Raw genomic sequence first — 20,913 nt, 5'->3', positions numbered from 1 at the left:
GAGTAAGCTTTCTGAAGACGGAAGAAATATAGAAAAAAAATAGTGCGTGGAGTCCCTCCGTGCGGAAGAAGTTAAACTTCGTAACCTGCGACGTTAATTGTAGAAGAATCAGCAGTCGTAGAAGGATCACTAGTTCTATTCAACAACTCTTTTTCCTGCTCCGCTCGCTTCCGTGCTCTGTAATAACGGTAATATTGTGCATTTTTCCCTCTTGAACCAGTGGAAGTGCTTGTGGTTGCCTCATCGTCTCGCCATGGAAAATGTATTTGTATTAATAATGTATGTGAATGCTTCATAATGTAATTTCAAAAGAGAAAACCTAACAATCAATTGATATTCACAAGAGACGCACCTTGACATAACCTTAAATCCGTCGCATTGTCCGTAGGATTGTTTTCACTCATTTTTTACAATTGTTATCCACTAAATTTGAAGATAAAAAATACTACCCTATTAAATTATATGTGTATCAAAACAAACTAAAAAAATATTTATAGAAAAACAATACTTTTATGACTTTTATTATTTTTATGCTAGTGAGAACCAAAACAATATGGAAATGAATGAGGGAAAATGGATCCTACCACGTGATTTCCCGGCCAATAAAAATGTAGCGTTAAACGTTTAACGCAACCTTGTTGGAAGTCGCATAAGAAGTATAACTTCAAAAATTCTAATGTATCTTTCCGCATATGTTATGTTTACAAGATGATGTGTGAACAGGCTTGATATTCTTGGAATTTTTAATATTGTGATTTGTGTTTAAGTTTACGGATACGTTTACACTTCATTAGATTTTTCTGTGATTTAAAAACTCTAAAAAGTCGTTAACCGTAAATAAATTTGAGAAAATTAATATCATAGCATAAATAAAACGTAAGGTTTACTATGTTTTGAGTGTTATCCCCTATTTGGCTAGATTTGTGTAAAATATCACCGCTTTTTATTTTTTCGGCAACATCTTACCTTGCATGTGAAGTCTTCCGAATTCGTTTGTTGCTTGTTTCATTGAAAGTTAAACTGAAAGAACGTGTTATTTAGTAAACACAACAAGTATAATAAAATCGGATGGCAGCTTTTGAAAATAAATCGGAAGTTTATTTTTATTTGTCAAATGCCAATTACATTAGCCGTTAGGCCATTAAACTTCTTGCTTGCCAATAGCGTTGAAATATACAAGAAAAACATGTCAGTGCTTCACACTCGTCCAAATGTTCTGCCGTCATTGGCCGTCCACTATCACATATAACACATAAAGGTGGCACTCTAGGCTAGTCCAATGCGAAAGAAATTATTCTGTAGACAGTCATGTCCCGTTAATAGTCTAAAAGCTGCAACAGCAACTCATCGCGGGTGGTCAGGAATAAAAGCTGAGTTTGTTAAAAGAACACTCCAAGGCTTGCCATCGCAAGCACGAGTGGCAAAATTTCTATAAGTCTTTTGATATATGAGTGACGTCAGCAGTTTAATGGAATGGAGGCTTGCTTTAGTTTTGGGCTTTTGGAGAACCGCAGCTCCTCTTTTGGCAAGCATATCTGCCATCTCATTTCCATAAATACCGCAGTTTGAGGGTACCCATTGAAAAGATATCTTGTGGGTAAGTTCTTTTATGATTTCCTTAGGGTGCAAAGTAGCAGGCCTCCTCGTTGGTGCACCCTGGGTTACGCAAAATCTGCTACAGCTTTGCCGATGGCTCCTAGAAATAAATCGGAAGTAGTACCCCGGAAGTTCTACGGCGAATTTTCACCCCTAGTGCTAAGCCTTATTCTTTTTACCTAGGGCCCCTGAATTAGAGGATATAGGAAATCATAATATAGGAGCCTTAGTTCCACCAAATTATGTATAAACGAAAAAGTACCTAGAACAACAAACAATTGATCAATGGTTAACAAAAAGAATTAAAAATTGAAAGAATTTAAATATCTCAATCAGTTCTAAAAAATGTCCTCTGTCTTTAACACGCGACTTAGAGAAAAGATAACATTCAAGCATCAAATGGAATTAAAATAACACAGGTAACTAAGCGATTAAAAATAATTTCGTAAACTCAATTAAAAATAGTATAAAAAACAATTAACATATCATCTAACTAGTAATTAAGTTTTTTACCGCAGCGGGGCGCTGTAATCATTTGGTTGGAAAATGTTATCCTTCTTTCGTGTTTTTTTACATATTTTAGTAATAAATTAAAAACTCTAGAATACTTATCTGCGTTTGTTAGATTCAATGCACCAGGAAATAAAATTATCATTAAAACTGGTGGCAACTTTATGAAAGGGAACTAAATAATTTAAGTTTATCTTGAAATAATAACTCTGAAAGTTTATAAATCGAAATGATAAATTCTATTTAATGGATCTGAATATATCTTAAATAGATCTGAATTTTTACTAATAAATTTTTCAAGTCGTTGATTTCGAAGTCTGTGATGTTCAGCGGGGAAAAATTAAAAAGAATAACTCAATTTCACACAACTGCAAAATATTTTATAATTTTAAAAACATCGGAAAAGTATTTTAGAAAATTATTTATTAAATAAATATTTTCATTTCAAATTATCTCAGAAACTGATTAAAATTTTAATGAAATTCTGGCAGTTTAAACAAAGATCAATTTAAAATAATATTCTTTGTATTTAAATGTCTGGCTCTCTGAATATTGATTTATTCCGCGAATAATAAAAATAATACTATATAACAAATTGAAGCTTCAACAGTAGATTCAGTCTAGAAATTTATAGAAATAAAATAGTTAAACTAGTTGGAGGAGAATAATTTTGCTATTTTTAGACTTTTCAATAGAATTTCTTAAAAGAGAAAGAAAAGGTTTTCAGAGTTTTTTGTTACAAACAAGACAGTCCTTGTTGACTCTAATTATGCTTTGAAATGCTTTTTTTTTTTTTCATTTCTTCAGAAAATCTTTTAACTGCACTTTTTTTTCTCTCATTTCCTGTTGTTTTTTTTAAGAAATAAATGGCTTGAGTCTTTAATCACGTAAAAATTAGTTTTGCTACGATCACTGTGGAATATATTTGAGAAAAACGTGCCAAGAATGAAAAAAAAAGCATTTTTTCTCTATAATTTTATTCGTTGTTATCATCGAAATGTTAGAAATAGATTACAGTAATTTTGCTCAAATTATAGCGAAATAAATCGAATTATATAATTTTCAAAATAAATATAGTTAATTAATGCAACTATATTATTATTTATGTCGGCTATCATGAATTCCATGTCTCACAGACTCCTTTGACCTACAAAAATCCGACAAAAGGAGCGAAATTGCCGAACTTTTCGTAGGAAAATTTAAAAATATGTATATTACCATCTATTGAGGAAATGGTACATTTCATAATATGCATTGGACGAACTGAGTTCGGGCTTCAAGGAATTGAAGCCCCTATATTTTTTTTCTTCTTTTTTTTGCTCAAACTCAGGTTGGCCATTCCAAAATTTGAGCATTTGGCAAAAGTAGCATCAACTGGCTATACTAGAAGGGATCATTGAGAAGGGATCATTTTTATTCAGATCTAGAAAAATAAAAACTGATCGGAAAAAAAAATTTATTTTTTTTAAATTTACTTAACCATCCGCGGAGCATTTAGAGGGGGGGGGGCTACATTTGCAACCAGACGCAGCCTCAGAAAGGTGTAAAAATTGTGATAAGAAACAATTTCCAGAATAAAGTGCTTTTATCTCTTAAATACCACTTGTTTCATTCGCAAATTGCAGATTCCATAACTTCTTCATTTTTGCATCCGATTTACCTAAAACAGTGGTGTCAAGCTCGTGGCCCGCGGGCCGCATGCGACCCGAGGTGAACATTTTTGTGTCCCAGTCAATATACCCGAAGCAAAGTAAAAATAAAATAGAAATGTGAATTAGAAACGAAACCAGCATATAAAATTATAATATACTTTATTTATAAACTATACGGATCATTTTAAATTGTCCGCTCGAAAATGTAAAATTCTAATTGGCTGAAATGGAGTTCGTTTCACACTAAGCTATCAATTAGATAGTACATAATCAGGTTTATCCTATTATAGCGAGGTAAGTTGGTTATCTTGCTCCAAGGTTCTCAATCAATTCTGGGATTTGAAAGAAAAAATATGTAAGTTTTTACAAACTATAAATCAAGATACAAGCTTGTTCTCCAATCAAATATGGTTGTAAGATTTATCTTTTATGGTTGATATAACCAAACACTTATCCGATTTAAATTTATTGTTACAAGGCAAGGATCAGATCATTACGAACATGTTTGACATTATTAAAAAAGCATTCAAATGTAAACTATTTCTTTGGAAAAGACAACTGAAAAATGAAGATTTAACGCACTTCCCAACGTGCAACAAGAACAAATCTAGTTTAGATGATACTGCATAGTATCAAAAATACGAGAAAAAAATTTCAAATCTTAGAACAGAATTTGAAACAAGGTTTAAAGATTTTAATTCCTTGGAAGACAAATTTTGTTTGTTTTCTTCGATTTTTTCAATAAATATAGACTCAGTACCCAGTTATATGCAAATGGAAGTGATTGAGATTCAGCGCTACTCAAATTTGAAGGCAAAATTCATTGAAGTGGGTGTGCCTAAATTTCACGAATATTTACCAGCAAGGTTTGAAAATACTCGAAAATTCGCGTATGAAATTTATTTCCAAGTTTGGAAGTACTTATCAGTGAGAGCAATTATTTTCTGTTATAAATGGAAATAAATCTCCTGTCCGAAACCGTATTAGCAATGCTCACGTTGGGTCAATTTTGAAAGTAGTCACGGGCAATAAAATTTCTCCTGAAATAGAAAAGATAATAGCAGAGAAGAGATGTCAAGTATCAGGACGTAAACAATAATTTAACTTTATATATGTTTATTACAATTCAAAATAAAAATATTTGTTTCTATGAACATTGATTTTTTTTGCGGCCCATCTAAAGTTAAGTATTGTTTACTTGGCCCAAGTTAGCTTTTGAGTTTGACACCCCTGACCTAAAACGTTAACTGAATAATTATAAATGCTAATATCATTGCAAAGTTGCCAAATTTCTGGGAAAATTTCTACTAGTTTATGTTTATGTTTTAATGTATTATTCTTTGTTTTGTAAATTTTATTTAAATTTATTGTCCACCCCTATTTTTTTTTCGAAAGTAGGGAAGAAGCCGCTTAGCTCCCTTTTTCTCGCAGTGCGGATTTTAAAATTTTGGTAAAATTACGAGAAATTCTGAAAGTTTGTTTTGAATTGCGTACCACTCCATAAAAATTTTTGTAAAAACAAAGCAGTTGGAAGCTCTGTCATTGATGTTAGTGAGTAGCTTTAAAAAAATATTTAATAAAATGGCAGCAACTTAAATGAAAATTACCTTTAGAATTAAAGCTAATAAACAAATAAATAAAATTAAAAAAAGCTATAAACGTGATCAAAAACGTTCTATTTGCACTCATGTTTATAAGAATTGCAGTACCATGAAGGAATTATGCAAATTGAATCAAACGTACATGAAATGCAAAGTAAGGTAAGATATTCAAATGATTTGAATTACTAAGCGATTGCACATGCGTTAAACGAAAACCGGCTCCTTATCAGTCGCTTATTTCATGCGTATAAAGAACTGTGAAGATGCGTTGAAATCAGTTTATCGTCTTCTGTTTATGGTAAACCTTTAATAAGGGGAGAATGCAAAAGTGGAGGGAAAAAAAGTGGAATAGTGTACGAGGCCAAATCATCGCACTGCACGTACGCAGTGTAATGCCACAACGATGCATGTTTAGAAGAAATGATCACAGAAACAAACAAGGCGAAACACTGGCAGTAGGGCACGCGATATCACAGCAACCATTGACGAAAGGCACCTCGTCTTGTCCGTTATCAATGTGATGGACCGTGCAGCGTCCTCTCATGTGTTAGCACAACGTTGGAGCATAGCTACAGGTGTTTTATTGTCTAGCTCCACGGTTCATCGTCGTCTGCTGCAACATCAACTGCATACAAGGAGTCATCCACACAGCATTACTCTGTCGCTGATTCACGGATGCCTCCAACTTCAATAGGCAACACGGTGCATGGCGCTCCCTATGGCAACAAGTTATTTTCGCCGTTGAATCTTGCTACAATTTTAAATACAAAGATAGAAGACTTGAGCATCAGACGTGACAGAGAGGAGCGCCTGTTCTCACAGCGTTACACCTAACAAACGCCTGCCATCATTACTTGGGGAGCTCTTGAATAGAATTATCAATCTCATCTATTGCAAACTGCAGACAAAACTATCAGTGATCGCTGCACAAGGAAAATTGTGGTACCAGAGGTCCTCTCCATTCTCAGCGCTGTATTTCGGCTGAATAACGCACTTACAGAATATTAAAAAAAAACTGTAAAAACTGTCTTTCTAAAACTACGCAAGTCTTCCTTAAAGCACGACTGGTTTCGCTTCTTCCATGGCCTGTGATTTCCCCTGTTATGTCGGCCATTGAACTTGTCTGGGATTTCAGAGAACGACGATCAATCCTACAGTTGTTGGGACATACAGTAAGAAAGAACTTTGGTGTCAAGTCGAAGTCACATGGAATGCCATTCCTCAAGATTAGATGTTTACAAGATTACACGATTCAATGCAGCGACGTGTAAAAGCTCTCCTCTCTCAGCGTGGCGGGCACACAAAATACTGATTTCCGACGTTCCTTTTAATTTTTTTCTAATGGATTTCATAGTTTATTTGTAGTAATACCAGCAATATGTGGAACAGAGCAGTGGTAGATAAGGGATAGAGCGTTCCGATGAGGTGAAACGGGTTTGAGTCCCAGCGATGTCAGATAGATACGAATTCCACACAGAGAACGATCAATCTCCAATTCAGTACCCCCAAAGGTATTAATATGTTATGGAAACATGGAGGACTTTGTAACAGGACAGATTTAACGTGCACCAGTCATCATTTACTACTCGGGGAGTCTTCGGCCTGTTGGATTCGAACTCCCTCTCTCACAAACGTTCCAGCTCCCTGTCAACTAGGCTATCCCAGCCTCCATGTGATATATTAAATAAGTGATTTAATAAATTTCATTAATTTCCAACAATTCTTTCGTGGTATTGCAATTTTCACAAACATTATATAAAGCATGTTATATTAGAAACATGCACACTGTTAAGTTTTTAACCACAAAACGAAGGAAAATTTATAAAATTATCGAAATACGTTGTTTCAAAAAACACTATTTAACCTTTTGTACTTTGAGTTCTTTAAAATGCTATTTATATTAATGTAAACATTAATTTATTTAAAATATATAATGCATTATTAGTATATAACAACTACCGATCATAAAATAACATGGTAACAAAATATGAAAATACATAGATTTTAAATTTCAAATGGAGTGAAATTTAATTGAGTGGAAAAGGTTAAAAAGAAGTATGCAAAATTTTATTCATTGTGCATATGTTACTTGCGAATGACCAAAATTGGTAGTTTTGATTTCCACAGGTAAATGTTGACGAACACAGTCACTTTTGTAAATGTCTGAAATATAGGTCTAGTTAAGTGCCACTGCCCGGTATGCCCCACATCACTGTTTTTTAAGGTTCAGTGCCACCACCAGTAAGCATTTAACCGGTACTCCAAACACTGATATTTCTCCTAATCTGACCTCAGCAGATATTAAAGTATCGAATAAATATAATGATATCAACGAATAAATTATTATCAAATCGGATGTGACAAATATTTCGGACATTCACCAAAGCGACTATATGATTGTTGACATTCACCAGTGAAAATCAACATTCTCTTGACTTCGACCATTCACGGTAACATATACATTTTACATAAGAGTGATGGATTTCATATTTTACATAATCTAAGACTGGTCCTGAAAATCGTAACCTCTTAACCCTTTGACGCAGATGGGATACTTTATATATATATATATATATATATATATATATATATATATATATATATATATATATATATATATATATATATATATATATATATATATATATATATATATATATATATATATATATATATATATATATATATATATATATATATATATATATATATATATATATATATATATATATATATATATATATATATATATATATATATATATATATATATATATACTAGCTGCCCCGGCAAACGATGTTTTGCCATATGAATTATTTCCAGAGTATGAAAATATATCTTATTTATTGTAAATGTGTGCGTATGTGGTATATGAGTGGAAGAGGCATGGAGCGCTGTGAACGATGACGGAATGTGAAAGTAACAACACACCAAATAATATTTTTTTTAAATTTATTGCAACTTTTTTTTTATAAATTATATATACAACGAATTCTGAAAATATTAGTCAACAATATTAATCTCTTAGTGCAATGGAGTGTACAATATTTTTTGTCATTCCATCTTTAGCTAACACAAATAAACTGGATGGTTTGCCCACTCCAGAGCATGCCACGTATCTGTGTGAAAAACATGGTGTGCTCAAATCTAAGACGCAAACAGACATTGTTAGGCCTTATCTTTGCGAATGCCAATCTAATGTGGAACTGAATGCGTTTAAATTGAATTGGCACATCTGTGGGGGCAGAATAGGGGGCATAATAGGGATTGGCACATAATAGGGATTCGTGGAAGTAATATACTCTCATCCCGGAATTTGTCATTTAAAATAATGACTTCGATGACGTTGCTCATTAATTTTTTAACGACTAACCACGTGTCATTGCACAGCCAAGGTGGGTTCAAATTACGAATCAAAATAACCGGAGATCCAACTTTGAGTACTAAATTATGCGGTGATATGCCAGGTAAATCCAATGAGTTTAAAAACTTTGTTGGAAAATTTGCAGCTTCAATGGGATCGCAAACTGCATCAACGGATTTGCATGTCACCAAGTTACCTGGCAATAACTGTTGCATCTACAGATTCAATTCGTTGACGTCCACATTTTTTGCTGCTAAAATCGCCTTTTCTGCCAGCCAGTCATGATGAAGGCATTGCGTGTGTACATCGGGAAATGTTAGGCTAATGAGAGCATCTTGTGAATCAATAATTGTGCAGAAATCTTCCGGTAATTTAAGCATCCAGTCTCATCCTTAGTAACTTTTCCATCACCGATATCTAACAATTGTTTTGAGAATGTTTCAGCAGATGGATCTTGAAGCATTTGGACGCGCATATTTACTTTTAGTAGAACTTTTTCAACATTACGCCAAAGTGGAAATGATTTTAAGAAAGCATTGATCTCTTCAGCGTACATTAAACGCGGAATGTTTGTCTGAAATCACCTGAAAGGAGTAACAGAGTGCCGCCAAATAATTTGTCATTATTTTTTTATATCTTTCAATGTCCTGTTCAACGCCTCAAGCGATTTTTGTGTGCCATAGTGCAATCATCCCAGATGATAATTTTACAGTGTTTTAACACTGTGGCCACAGAAGAAATATTTTTTATGTTGCACACTGCATCTGGGTTGTTTTGAATATTTAGTGGCAGCTTAAATACTGAATGAGCTGTTCTGCCTCCATCCAATAAAATTGCCGCAGTGCCAGATGATGCAACGGTCAACGAGATGCCATTATTTGATCGTATTTCACCGAGAATTAGCGAAGTAATTAATGTTTTGCCAGTTCCACCTGGTGCATCAGGAAAAAAATCCACATTGTCCTGCTGAAACTGCGAGCATAATGCGATCATAAATGTTCCTTTGTTTCTCATTCATTAGTGGAACATTGCGACCAACAATCGCTGTCATTTCTATCGTATTGTATTGAAGTTCACGATTCATGTCAGTGTTTAATAAATCAGATGCACTTCGATTTGGCGAAAGCATACCGAAATGACTGAGTGGCAATTTGGCAATAATAATGCAAAGATCCTCAATAGCAATCAGTGCTTCATTGTACATAGCATCGCTGAATACTATCGTTAGATCGTTACAACGTGTGCGTTATTGATACCGTATATCATCAGTCATCGAATCTTTGTGATATTCTCATAACGTTTCTACACGGGCCGGGAAACATGTAGCTAATACTATAGCAAATAGTAGACAATTTTGCTTTGCAGTACAGTTCAATGCTGCTTCAGCAAGCATGCATTCCCACTGGTTGTCGTCTTCCAGCAAGCCGAGTGCAAAGCATGCAGTTATATACTTTGGATGCTGATTTCCATCGACTTTACGTATATCTTGAAATGACAATGAGCCGGTGTAATTAACCAACAACAGTCGATAATAAAAGCACTCAGTCTGCCTTGGATTGACTGTAAATATTCTCCCCAAGGCGTTTGATTTGAATAAATCGGGACATGCATCAACCGGTGTGCCTTGCTTGTGGGGTGTCCATTTTTTTGAACCCATGTGAAATAGGATGGTACTTCTGAGTAGAGTAATGTTCGTGCAAAGACGCCAAAAGCATCCATACGATTACCCAATTCAAAAAATTTGGTGAGTGTAGTTTTTGGTGGATTTATAGCTCGGTCAATCGCTGTCTCGTTCGTGAAATATACGCTCAGACCGTTTTCAAGATGGACGGCTAAATGAATAACGGTTGGATCCCGTTCATTAATCGGGAAACCAAAGATACGCCAAACAGCTTCATTGGAGCTGATGTACCGGCCTATTTGGTACAGCGTTATTTCGTCGTTGTTATTTACTGGAAGAGCAGTCACATTGGTATTTTCAACTCGAAATACTGCTATATCATTGCCTTTATTCACATACTTGCAAATATATTTGATGCTTTTCTTTTAAGGGCATGCATAAGTATTAGAGTTTAATATGACTTGTTGCAACGTGCGTGAATATTATTTTTGATTTATTATGCTTCGATGTCTAGTTTGGATCCAAATACGATTAAATGAAGATATATTTAAAATATACTTTAAATCTGTCCAAAAAATGAAAAAAAATTAGATATAAACCATTCTTGAATCCTTCTGAGGGTACACAGAAAATTTCATTTAAATCGGTCCAGCCGTTTAGGAGGAGTTCAGTGACAAACACACGCACAGAAGAAATATATATATAAACTAGCTGTACCCTGCGTGCGTTGCAAAGCTTTCAGTTTGAATTTAAATTTTATATTTAAGTGTGTAAATGAGATTTGTGATTATGATTTGAATAGAGAATTTTATTTAATGGTGAAAAAACCAGTGATAGTCTCAACAGTTAATTCTCTAGGATATCGTTAGTGCATTTTCAAACAGACATGTATGGTGATGCTCACCGACCATGAAACATATTTTGGATGATGATCTGAAATAATTCTGGATCAATGGCGTCATGAATATTTCTGCTGATATGAGCTGACCAATTTGTCCTGGTGTGAGTTTTTCAATAAGCCAAATCATGTGGCAATTCTCTTTTTCTGCCGTTCAATAGAATGCATCAAACACCGTGTCTCTCTAAAAACATGACTTTTCGCAATAAAACCAAGTTTAGAGCTTAATATTTGTTTTAACTCACGTGTGATAATGCATCATGAAGATCCGATGATGTTTGCCTAAGTTACTAAAGCTCTTTAATTTTAGCTCAAGCAGGATTGCATGTGAATGTAATAAATAACTCTAGCTGTCCATATGCGCACCGATACTTGTAGCAGCACCGAATGAAGTCATTTGGAAACACGAATGTACTGACTTATATTCGCCAAGAAAAGTTTCTATTGATTTGCTTGACCCGATAACAACGTTGATAATGGCTCGGCTGGCGACGTTAAATCTGGTAGCTACACTTTGCCTCCAGAACAGCAAATTCCAGCTGTTTCATTCTTAAATTTGAGAGCACTACAAAACATACATAATTTATCCATTTTTCCGATGATGACGCTTGGGTGAAAGACTATAGTTGGTTGTCGGATCATAGTGAAATGTACTGAGATTCAAATCAGAGTATTGGCAGCGTCTGAATAGCGAAGTACGTCCTTGATTGATTTTTATTCTTGCATCCCGTTGCTCTGATGTTTCCAACGAACGGGCTTGAGTAGTGCGTAGTTGATTTGTTAACAGTCTTCTTTCCTGTTTCTCAGACGTTTCTAAGGAACGGGCTAAAGCATTGTATTCTCGATTAGTTTCAAGTCTTTCTTCTCGTTGCTCCGATTTTTCTGAAACACGGTTAGTTCTCTTCTTGCGTGTTTGAAATGTTGATCGACTAAGAGCGATTCGTTTAGGCGGCATATTTTTACAAATATTCTCTTTCAAACAAAAAGAAATGTAGAAGTTGACAGTGGTCGCAAATTTGCTAATTCGAAAATTCACGTATTTATTTTAAATAATAAAAAAGCAATAAAAATGAAATAAATTAAATAAGAAATATAATAATGATAAAATTTAAAACAAAAATCTATTTTTGGTAAAAATATACTTGTGGGTGCCCCTTGACGAAATTGGTAACTTATGTTTATCACCATTCCTGTTTGCGCGGAACACCGCGGTAACAGGAATGGCTGCCAAAACATAATGATATTTTAATAATACATTGGAAAATTTCAGCAAGAGATCGGCCAAAACTTTATAAAATTGCAATGAACCCAATGAAAGCAAAATTAATAAACCTAATAAAATGCATTTTGAATCGAAATAAAAATTAATGGAGTAAGCACAGAAAGAAAAGGAAAAAAAAAACATCTCACTTATTCATTAAGCTTGAATTTCCTCAGTTTTAGGTGCACAGAATTCTCTAATAGCAGTTAGATACTGTCTAAATTTATCATGAATAGAATCTGTGTTCCTCCATCGCCACATAAATTCGGCGAAATACGAATTGAAAATGGCGTCTGTGGTATCGGAATGGCGGTGACATTTTTTTCTAAAGTCCTTTTTTTATTACTGCTCACATACCTTCGATCCTATTGATCAGAAGCAAAAGTAACCTAACCAGCCGGTATCCAACATAGAACTAACGGACTTCTGAAATTACATATACCGTTGAACATTTAAAAATAACGCGGAAATTTAAACGAATCAGGATCACGATTGGGATTCAACATCGGCCAGCTTGGAGATCAACCGCTATCACAACTTGGTGAGAATCAAGGGGCACCCTCAAATATAGTCTACTCCTATTTTTTAAATGAAATAATTAAAATGAATGTGAATTCGCAAACTTTGTAATAATAAACAATCTAATAGTTTTCAAATGACAACTGTCAGCAATGAAAAATTGCATACTAAATTGAGCTAAAATTGCATACTAAATATAAATAATTATTAAAAGCGTGCAAGATGAATAAAATTTGCTTTTGCCTTGATTTTTATTAAACAGTTTTCACAATAATAAATCCGTGATACGACCAATAATTACTAAACTTATTCTCGTTGATTTTAGGTGCTTGTGCTTCACCTGAAATAAAGAACCGAATTATGATTAAATATTAAAGTATATGTAATTTACTTTTCTAAAAGAATAGAGCTATAAGATAGAAAATATCACTGTTGTTATCTTCAAGATATTTAAAAACTGATTCGTGTACAGCAAAATTTAAAACAATGGCTAACTTTTAACCAATCAGAAAATTCCATTTCGATTTTCGCTGATACCGCTGGAACGGTTTGTGGCAGAATGTTCTATTGTGAATCTAAACCATTCTCGAATCCCTCTGAAGGTACCCAGAAAATTTCATTTAAATCAGTCCAGCCTTTTAGGAGGAGTTCAGTGACATACACACGAACAGACGAAATATATATATATACTAGCTGTACCCTGCGTGCGTTGCAAAGCTTTCAGTTTGAATTTAAATTTTGTATTTAAGTGTGTAAATGAGATTTGTGATTATGATTTGAATAGAGAATTTTATTTAATGGTGAAAAAACCAGTGATAGTCTCAACAGTTAATTCTCCAGGATATCGTTAGTGCATTTTCAAACAGACATGTATGGTGATGCACACCGACCATGAAACATATTTTGGATGATGATCTGAAATAATTCTGGATCAATGGCGTCATGAATATTTCTGCTGATATGAGCTGACCAATTTGTTCTGGTGTGAGTTTTTCAATAAGCCAAATCATGTGGCAATTCTCTTTTTCTGCCGTTCAATAGAATGCATCAAACACCGTGTCTCTCTAAAAGCATGACTTTTCGCAATAAAACCAAGTTTAGAGCTTAATATTTGTTTTAACTCACGTGTGATAATGCATCATGAAGATCCGATGATGTTTGCCTAAGTTACTAAAGCTCTTTAATTTTAGCTCAAGCAGGATTGCATGTGAATGTAATAAATAACTCTAGCTGTCCATATGCGCACCGATACTTGTAGCAGCACCGAATGAAGTCATTTGGAAACACGAACGTACTGACCTATATTCCCCAAGAAAAGTTTCTATTGATTTGCTTGACCCGATAACAACGTTGATAATTGCTCGGCTGGCGACGTTAAATCTGGTAGTTACACTTTGCCTCCAGAACAGCAAATTCCAGCTGTTTCATTCTTAAATTTGAGAGCACTACAAAACATACATAATTGATCCATTTTTCCGATGATGACGCTTGGGTGAAAGACTATAGTTGGTTGTCGGATCATAATGAAATGTACTGAGATTCAAATCAGAGTATTGGCAGCGTCTGAATAGCGAAGTGCGTTCTTGATTGATTTTTATTCTTGCATCCCGTTGCTCTGATGTTTCCGACGAACGGGCTTGATAAGTGCGTAGTTGATTTGTTAACAGTCTTCTTTCCTGTTTCTCAGACGTTTCTAAGGAACGAACTAAAGCATTGTGTTCTCGATTAGTTTCAAGTCTTTCTTCCCGTTGCTCCGATTTTTCTGAAACACGGTTAGTTCTCTTCTTGCGTGCTTGAGATGTTGATCGACTAAGAGCGATTCGTTTAGGCGGCATATTTTTGCAAATATTCTCTTTCAAACAAAAAGAAATGTAGAAGTTGACAGTGGTCGCAAATTTGCTAATTCGAAAATTCACGTATTTATTTTAAATAATAAAAAAGCAATAAAAATGAAATAAATTAAATAAGAAATATAATAATAATAAAATTTAAAACAAAAATCTATTTTTGGTAAAAAATATACTTGTGGGTGCCCCTTGACGAAATTGGTAACTTATGTTTATCACCATTCCTGTTTGCACGGAACACCGCAGTAACAGGAATGGCTGCCAAAACATAATGATATTTTAATAATACATTGGAAAATTTCAGCAAGACATCGGCCAAAACTTTATAAAATTGCAATGAACCCAATGTAAGCAAAATTAATAAACCCAATAAAATGCATTTTGAATCGAAATAAAAATTAATGGAGTAAGCACAGAAAGAAAAGGAAAAAAAAAACATCTCACTTATTCATTAAGCTTGAATTTCCTCAGTTTTAGGTGCACAGAATTCTCTAATAGCAGTTACATACTGTCTAAATTTATCATGAATAGAATCTGCGTTCCTCCATCGCCACATAAATTCGGCGAAATACGAATTGAAAATGGCGTCTGTGGTATCGGAATGGCGGTGACATTTTTTTCTAAAGTCCTTTTTTTATGACTGCCCACATACCTTCGATCCTATTGATCAGAAGCAAAAGTAACCTAACCAGCCGGTATTCAACATAGAACTAACGGACTTCTGAAATTACATATACCGTTGAACATCTAAAAATTACGCTGAAATTTAAACGAATCAGAATCACGATTGGGATTCAACATCGGCCAGCTTGGAGATCAACCGCTATCACAACTTGGTGAGAATCAAGGGGCACCCTCAAATATAGTCTACTCCTATTTTTTAAATGAAATAATTAAAATGAATGTGAATTCGCAAACTTTGTAATAATAAACAATCTAATAGTTTTCAAATGACAACTGTCAGCAATGAAAAATTGCATACTAAATTGAGCAAAAATTGCATACTAAATATAAATAATTATTAAAAGCGTGCAAGATGAATAAAATTTGCTTTTGCCTTGATTGTTATTAAACAGTTTTCACAATACTAAATCCGTGATACGACCAATAATTACGAAACTTATTCTCGTTGATTTTACGTGCTTGTGCTCACCTGAAATAAAGAACCGAATTATGATTAAATATTAAAGTATATGTAATTTACTTTTCTAAAAGAATAGAGCTATAAGATAGAAAATATCACTGTTGTTATCTTCAAGATATTTGAAAACTGATTCGTGTACAGCAAAATTTAAAACAATGGCTAACTTTTAACCAATCAGAAAATTCCATTTCGATTTTCGCTGATACCGCTGGAACGGTTTGTGGCAGAATGTTCTATTGTGAATCTAAACCATTCTCGAATCCTTCTGAAGGTACACAGAAAATTTCATTTAAATCAGTCCAGCCGTTTAGGAGGAGTTCAGTGACATACACACGAACAGACGAAATATATATATAAAGACTAGCTGACCCGGCAAACGATGTTTTGCCATATGAATTATTTCTAGAGTATGAAAGTATATCTTATTTATTGTAAATGTGTGCGTATGTGGTATATGAGTGGAAGAGGCATGGAGCGCTGTGAACGATGACGGAATGTGAAAGTAACAACACACCAAATAATATTTTTTTAAAATTTATTGCAACTTTTTTTTTATAAATTATATATACAACGAATTCTGAAAATATTAGTCAACAATATTAATCTCTTAGTGCAATGGAGTGTACAATATTTTTTGTCATTCCATCTTTAGCTAACACAAATAAACTGGATGGTTTGCCCACTCCAGAGCATGCCACGTATCTGTGTGAAAAACATGGTGTGCTCAAGTCTAAGACGCAAACAGACATTGTTTGGCCTTATCTTTGCGAATGCCAATCTAATGGAAAACTGAATGCGTTTAAATTGAATTGGCACATCTGTGGGGGCAGAATAGGGGGCATAATAGGGATTGGCACATAATAGGGATTCGTGGAAGTAATATACTCTCATCCCGGAATTTGTCATTTAAAATAATGACTTCGATGACGTTGTTCATTAATTTTTTAATGACTAATCGCGTGCCGTTGCACAGCCAAGGTGGGTTCAAATTACAAAGCAAAATAACCAACTTTGAGTACTAAATTATGCGGTGATATGCCAGGTAAATCCAATGAGTTTAAAAACTCTGTTGGAAAATTTGCAGCTTCAATGGGATCGCAAACTGCATTAACGGATTCGCATGTCACCAAGTTACCTGGCAATAACTGTTGCATCTACAGATTCAATTCGTTGACGTCCACATTTTTTGCTGCTAAAATCACCCTTTCTGCCAGCCACTCATGATGAATGCATTGTGTGTGTACATCGGGAAATATTAGGCTAATGAGAGCATCTTGTGAATCAATGATTGTGCAGAAATCGTCCGGTAATTTAAGCATCCAGTCTCATCCTTAGTAACCTTTCCATCACCGATATCTAACAATTGTTTTGAGAATGTTTCAGCAGATGGATCTTGAAGCATTTGGACGCGCATATTTACATTTAGTAGAACTTTTTCAACATTACGCCAAAGTGGAGATGATCTCAAGAAAGCATTGATCTCATCAGCGTACATTAAACGCGGAATGACGAAGTGTTTGTCTGAAATCACCTGAAAGGAGTAACAGAGTGCCGCCAAATAATTTGTCATTATTTTTTTTATATCTTTCAATGTCCTGTTCAACGCCTCAAGCGATTTTTGTGTTCCATAGTGCAATCATCCCAGATGATAATTTTACTGTGTTGTAACACTGTGGCCATAGAAGAAATATTTTTTATGTTGCACACTGCATCTGGGTGGTTTTGAATATTTAGTGGCAGCTTAAATACTGAATGAGCTGTTCTGCCTCCGTCCAATAAAGTTGCCGCAATGCCAGATGATGCAACGGCCAACGCGATGCCATTATTTGATCGTATTTCACAGAGAATTAGCGAAGTAATTAATGTTTTGCCAGTTCCACCTGGTGCATCAGGAAAAAAATCCACATTGTCCTGCTGAAACTGCGAGCATAATGCGATCATAAATGTTCCTTTGTTTCTCATTCATTAGTGGAACATTGCGAGTAACAATCGCTGCCATTTCTATCGTATTGTATTGAAGTTCACGATTCATGTCAGTGTTTAATAAATCAGATGCACTTCGATTTGGCGAAAGCATACCGAAATGACTGAGTGGCAATTTGGCAATAATAATGCAAAGATCCTCAATAGCAATCAGTGCTTCATTGTACATAGCATCGCGAATACTATCGTTAGATCGTTGCAACGTGTGCGTTATTGATACCGTATATCATCAGTCATCGAATCTTTGTGATATTCTCATAACGTTTCTATACGGGCCATGAAACATGTAGCTAATACTATAGCAAATAGTAGACAATTTTGCTTTGCAGTACAGTTCAATGCTGCTTCAGCAAGCATGCATTCCCACTGGTTGTCGTCTTCCAGCAAGCCGAGTGCAAAGCATGCAGTTATATACTTTGGATGCTGATTTCCATCGACTTTACGTATATCTTGAAATGACAATGAGCCGGTGTAATTAATCAACAACAGTCGATAATAAAAGCACTCAGTCTGCCTTGGATTGACAGTAAATATTCTCCCCAAGGCGCTTGATTTGAATAAATCGGGACATGCATCAACCGCTGTGCCTTGCTTGTGGGGTGTCCATTTTTTTGAACCCATGTGAAATAGGGTGGTACTTCTGAGTAGAGTAATGTCCGTGCGAAAAAAAGCAAAAACGCCAAAAGCATCCATACGATTACCCAATTCAAAAAATTTGGTGAGTGTAGTTTTTGGTGGATTTATAGCTCGGTCAATCGCTGTCTCGTTCGTGAAATATACGCTCTGACCGTTTTCAAGATGGACGGCTAAATGAATAACGGTTGGATCCCGTTCATTAATCGGGAAACCAAAGATACGCCAAACAGCTTCATTGGAGCTGATGTACCGGCCTATTTGGTACAGCGTTATTTCGTCGTTGTTATTTACTGGAAGAGCAGTCACATTGGTATTTTCAACTCGAAATACTGCTATATCATTGCCTTTATTCACATACTTGCAAATATATTTGATGCTCTTCTTTTAAGGGCATGCATAAGTATTAGAGTTTAATATGACTTGTTGCAACGTGCGTGAATATTATTTTTGATTTATTATGTTTCTATGTCTAGTTTGGATCCGAATACGATTAAATGAAGGTATATTTAAAATATACGTTAAATCTGTCCAAAAAATAAAAAAAAATTAGATATAAACCATTCTTGAATCCTTCTGAAGGTACACAGAAAATTTCATTTAAATCGGTCCAGCCGTTTAGGAGGAGTTCAGTGACAAACACACGCACAGAAGATATATATATATATATAATATATATATATATAGAAGATATATATATATATAGAAGATATATATATATATATATATATATATATATATATATATATATATATATATATATATATATATATATATATATATATATATATATATATATATATATATATATATATATATATATATATATATATATATATATATATATATATATATATATATATATATATATATATATATATATATATATATATATATATATATATATATATATATATATATATATATATATATATATATATATATATATAAATATATATATATATATATATATACATACATACATGGCAACGTTACTTTTAAAAAGTAACGAGTAAAAGTACAAGTTTTTTTAAAAAAAGTAACGAGTAAAAAGTAAAAAGTTCTTATTTTAAAAAGGAACGAGTAAAAAGTACAAGTAAAAGTACAAGTACTAAACAAAAAAAAGTAATGATTTAAAAGTACATTTCTAGGAAATAGAAAATTCAAAGTAGCCTAAAATTTTACTGAATAATATTCTTACGTTCTTTAATGTTTTTGCAAAATTGTTGTTATTTATTTAATTATTTTGAATTTTGAAAGCTATGGACATTAATTTATTTTTAAATTCGGAAGAATATTATAATATAATTTTATAATATAATCGTATAAGGTATTTTTAAAATCAAATATTTAAAATGTATGGAATAAATGCATAAAACTCGAAAATGACTGAAAATAACCTGCTAATTAATATTTTTATTCATTTTACAAAATAATTGCATTTCGAAAGTGGTGTCACTGAGTCTGCTGCGAGAATTTCTTAGAACGTGCTTAGCCACGATGAATAAGCGCTCCACGGGAGCACTAGAAGGTACTGCAGTATTATATTTCACGTATAATTCTTTTACGATTGGATATCGATTCAAAATTGATATGCTTTCCGTTTCGACATTTGAGCTCATGTATGCCATAAATTCTTCTGTCGTTGGTGATTGGCATGATGTTTTCAGCTTTAGAAAATTAAGATTCCCTGGGGGTTTTTTCTGTTACTTTATTAGTTATAGCAGGGTGTTCAGCTTGGACAATTCTTTCCAATTTTTTTTGTAGCCTCCTCCCTAGTTTTTTCTTCAAACCAATTAAATTTGATGCAAAGTACCAGACCTGCAGCAAACAATAAATCGTCCTGCGATTTCACATCGCGAAACCTTTCGCAGTTCAAAAAAGCCGTCTTTTCCCTTTCAGGAATGACAATTTTTAAAGGTCAAGGTATTTGAACACGAAGTTAGCTGTGAATGCATATATATTGCGCATTAATTTTAAAAGTTAAAAAAACATAAGCATTTTTTAAAAAAATATTTATTTTTTGTTTTTTTCTTATTTTTAGAAAGCTTACCGAGTTTTAGAAAAAAGTAACGATTTCATTCGGCATTTCCGTTACAAATACTTGCACTTAAAAGAGTACCGAAAGTACAAGTAAAAGTACTAAATTTAAAAAGTAACGAAGTACAAGTAAAAGTACGTACTTTTTAGTTGTACCGGCGGTACAAGTAGCGAAAGTAAAAGTACTGCCATATATGGAAATAACACCCCGAAGGCTTTGCATAAGTCCTGGAAAAATACAAGC

General features: G+C 33.8%; 1 long non-coding RNA gene across 1 annotated transcript in view; it reads right to left on the bottom strand.

The window, feature by feature from the left end:
• Positions 1 to 1,720: 1,720 nt before the first annotated feature.
• Positions 1,721 to 20,913, bottom strand: part of LOC139424947 (uncharacterized) — a 71,332-nt gene continuing 52,139 nt past the window's right edge. The window contains exons 2-3 of the long non-coding RNA XR_015431288.1: positions 20,813 to 20,897; positions 1,721 to 1,858 (exon numbers count right to left, since the gene is read on the bottom strand). This is a non-coding gene — a long non-coding RNA (uncharacterized LOC139424947). The remainder of the gene's footprint in view (positions 1,859 to 20,812; positions 20,898 to 20,913) is intronic.

The sequence above is a fragment of the Parasteatoda tepidariorum genome, chromosome 2 (assembly GCF_982258835.1).
Source record: "Parasteatoda tepidariorum strain Cologne lab strain chromosome 2, Ptep-v5.0, whole genome shotgun sequence".
NCBI lineage: Eukaryota > Metazoa > Arthropoda > Arachnida > Araneae > Theridiidae > Parasteatoda > Parasteatoda tepidariorum.
This window is presented reverse-complemented; position numbering and strand designations above follow the sequence as displayed.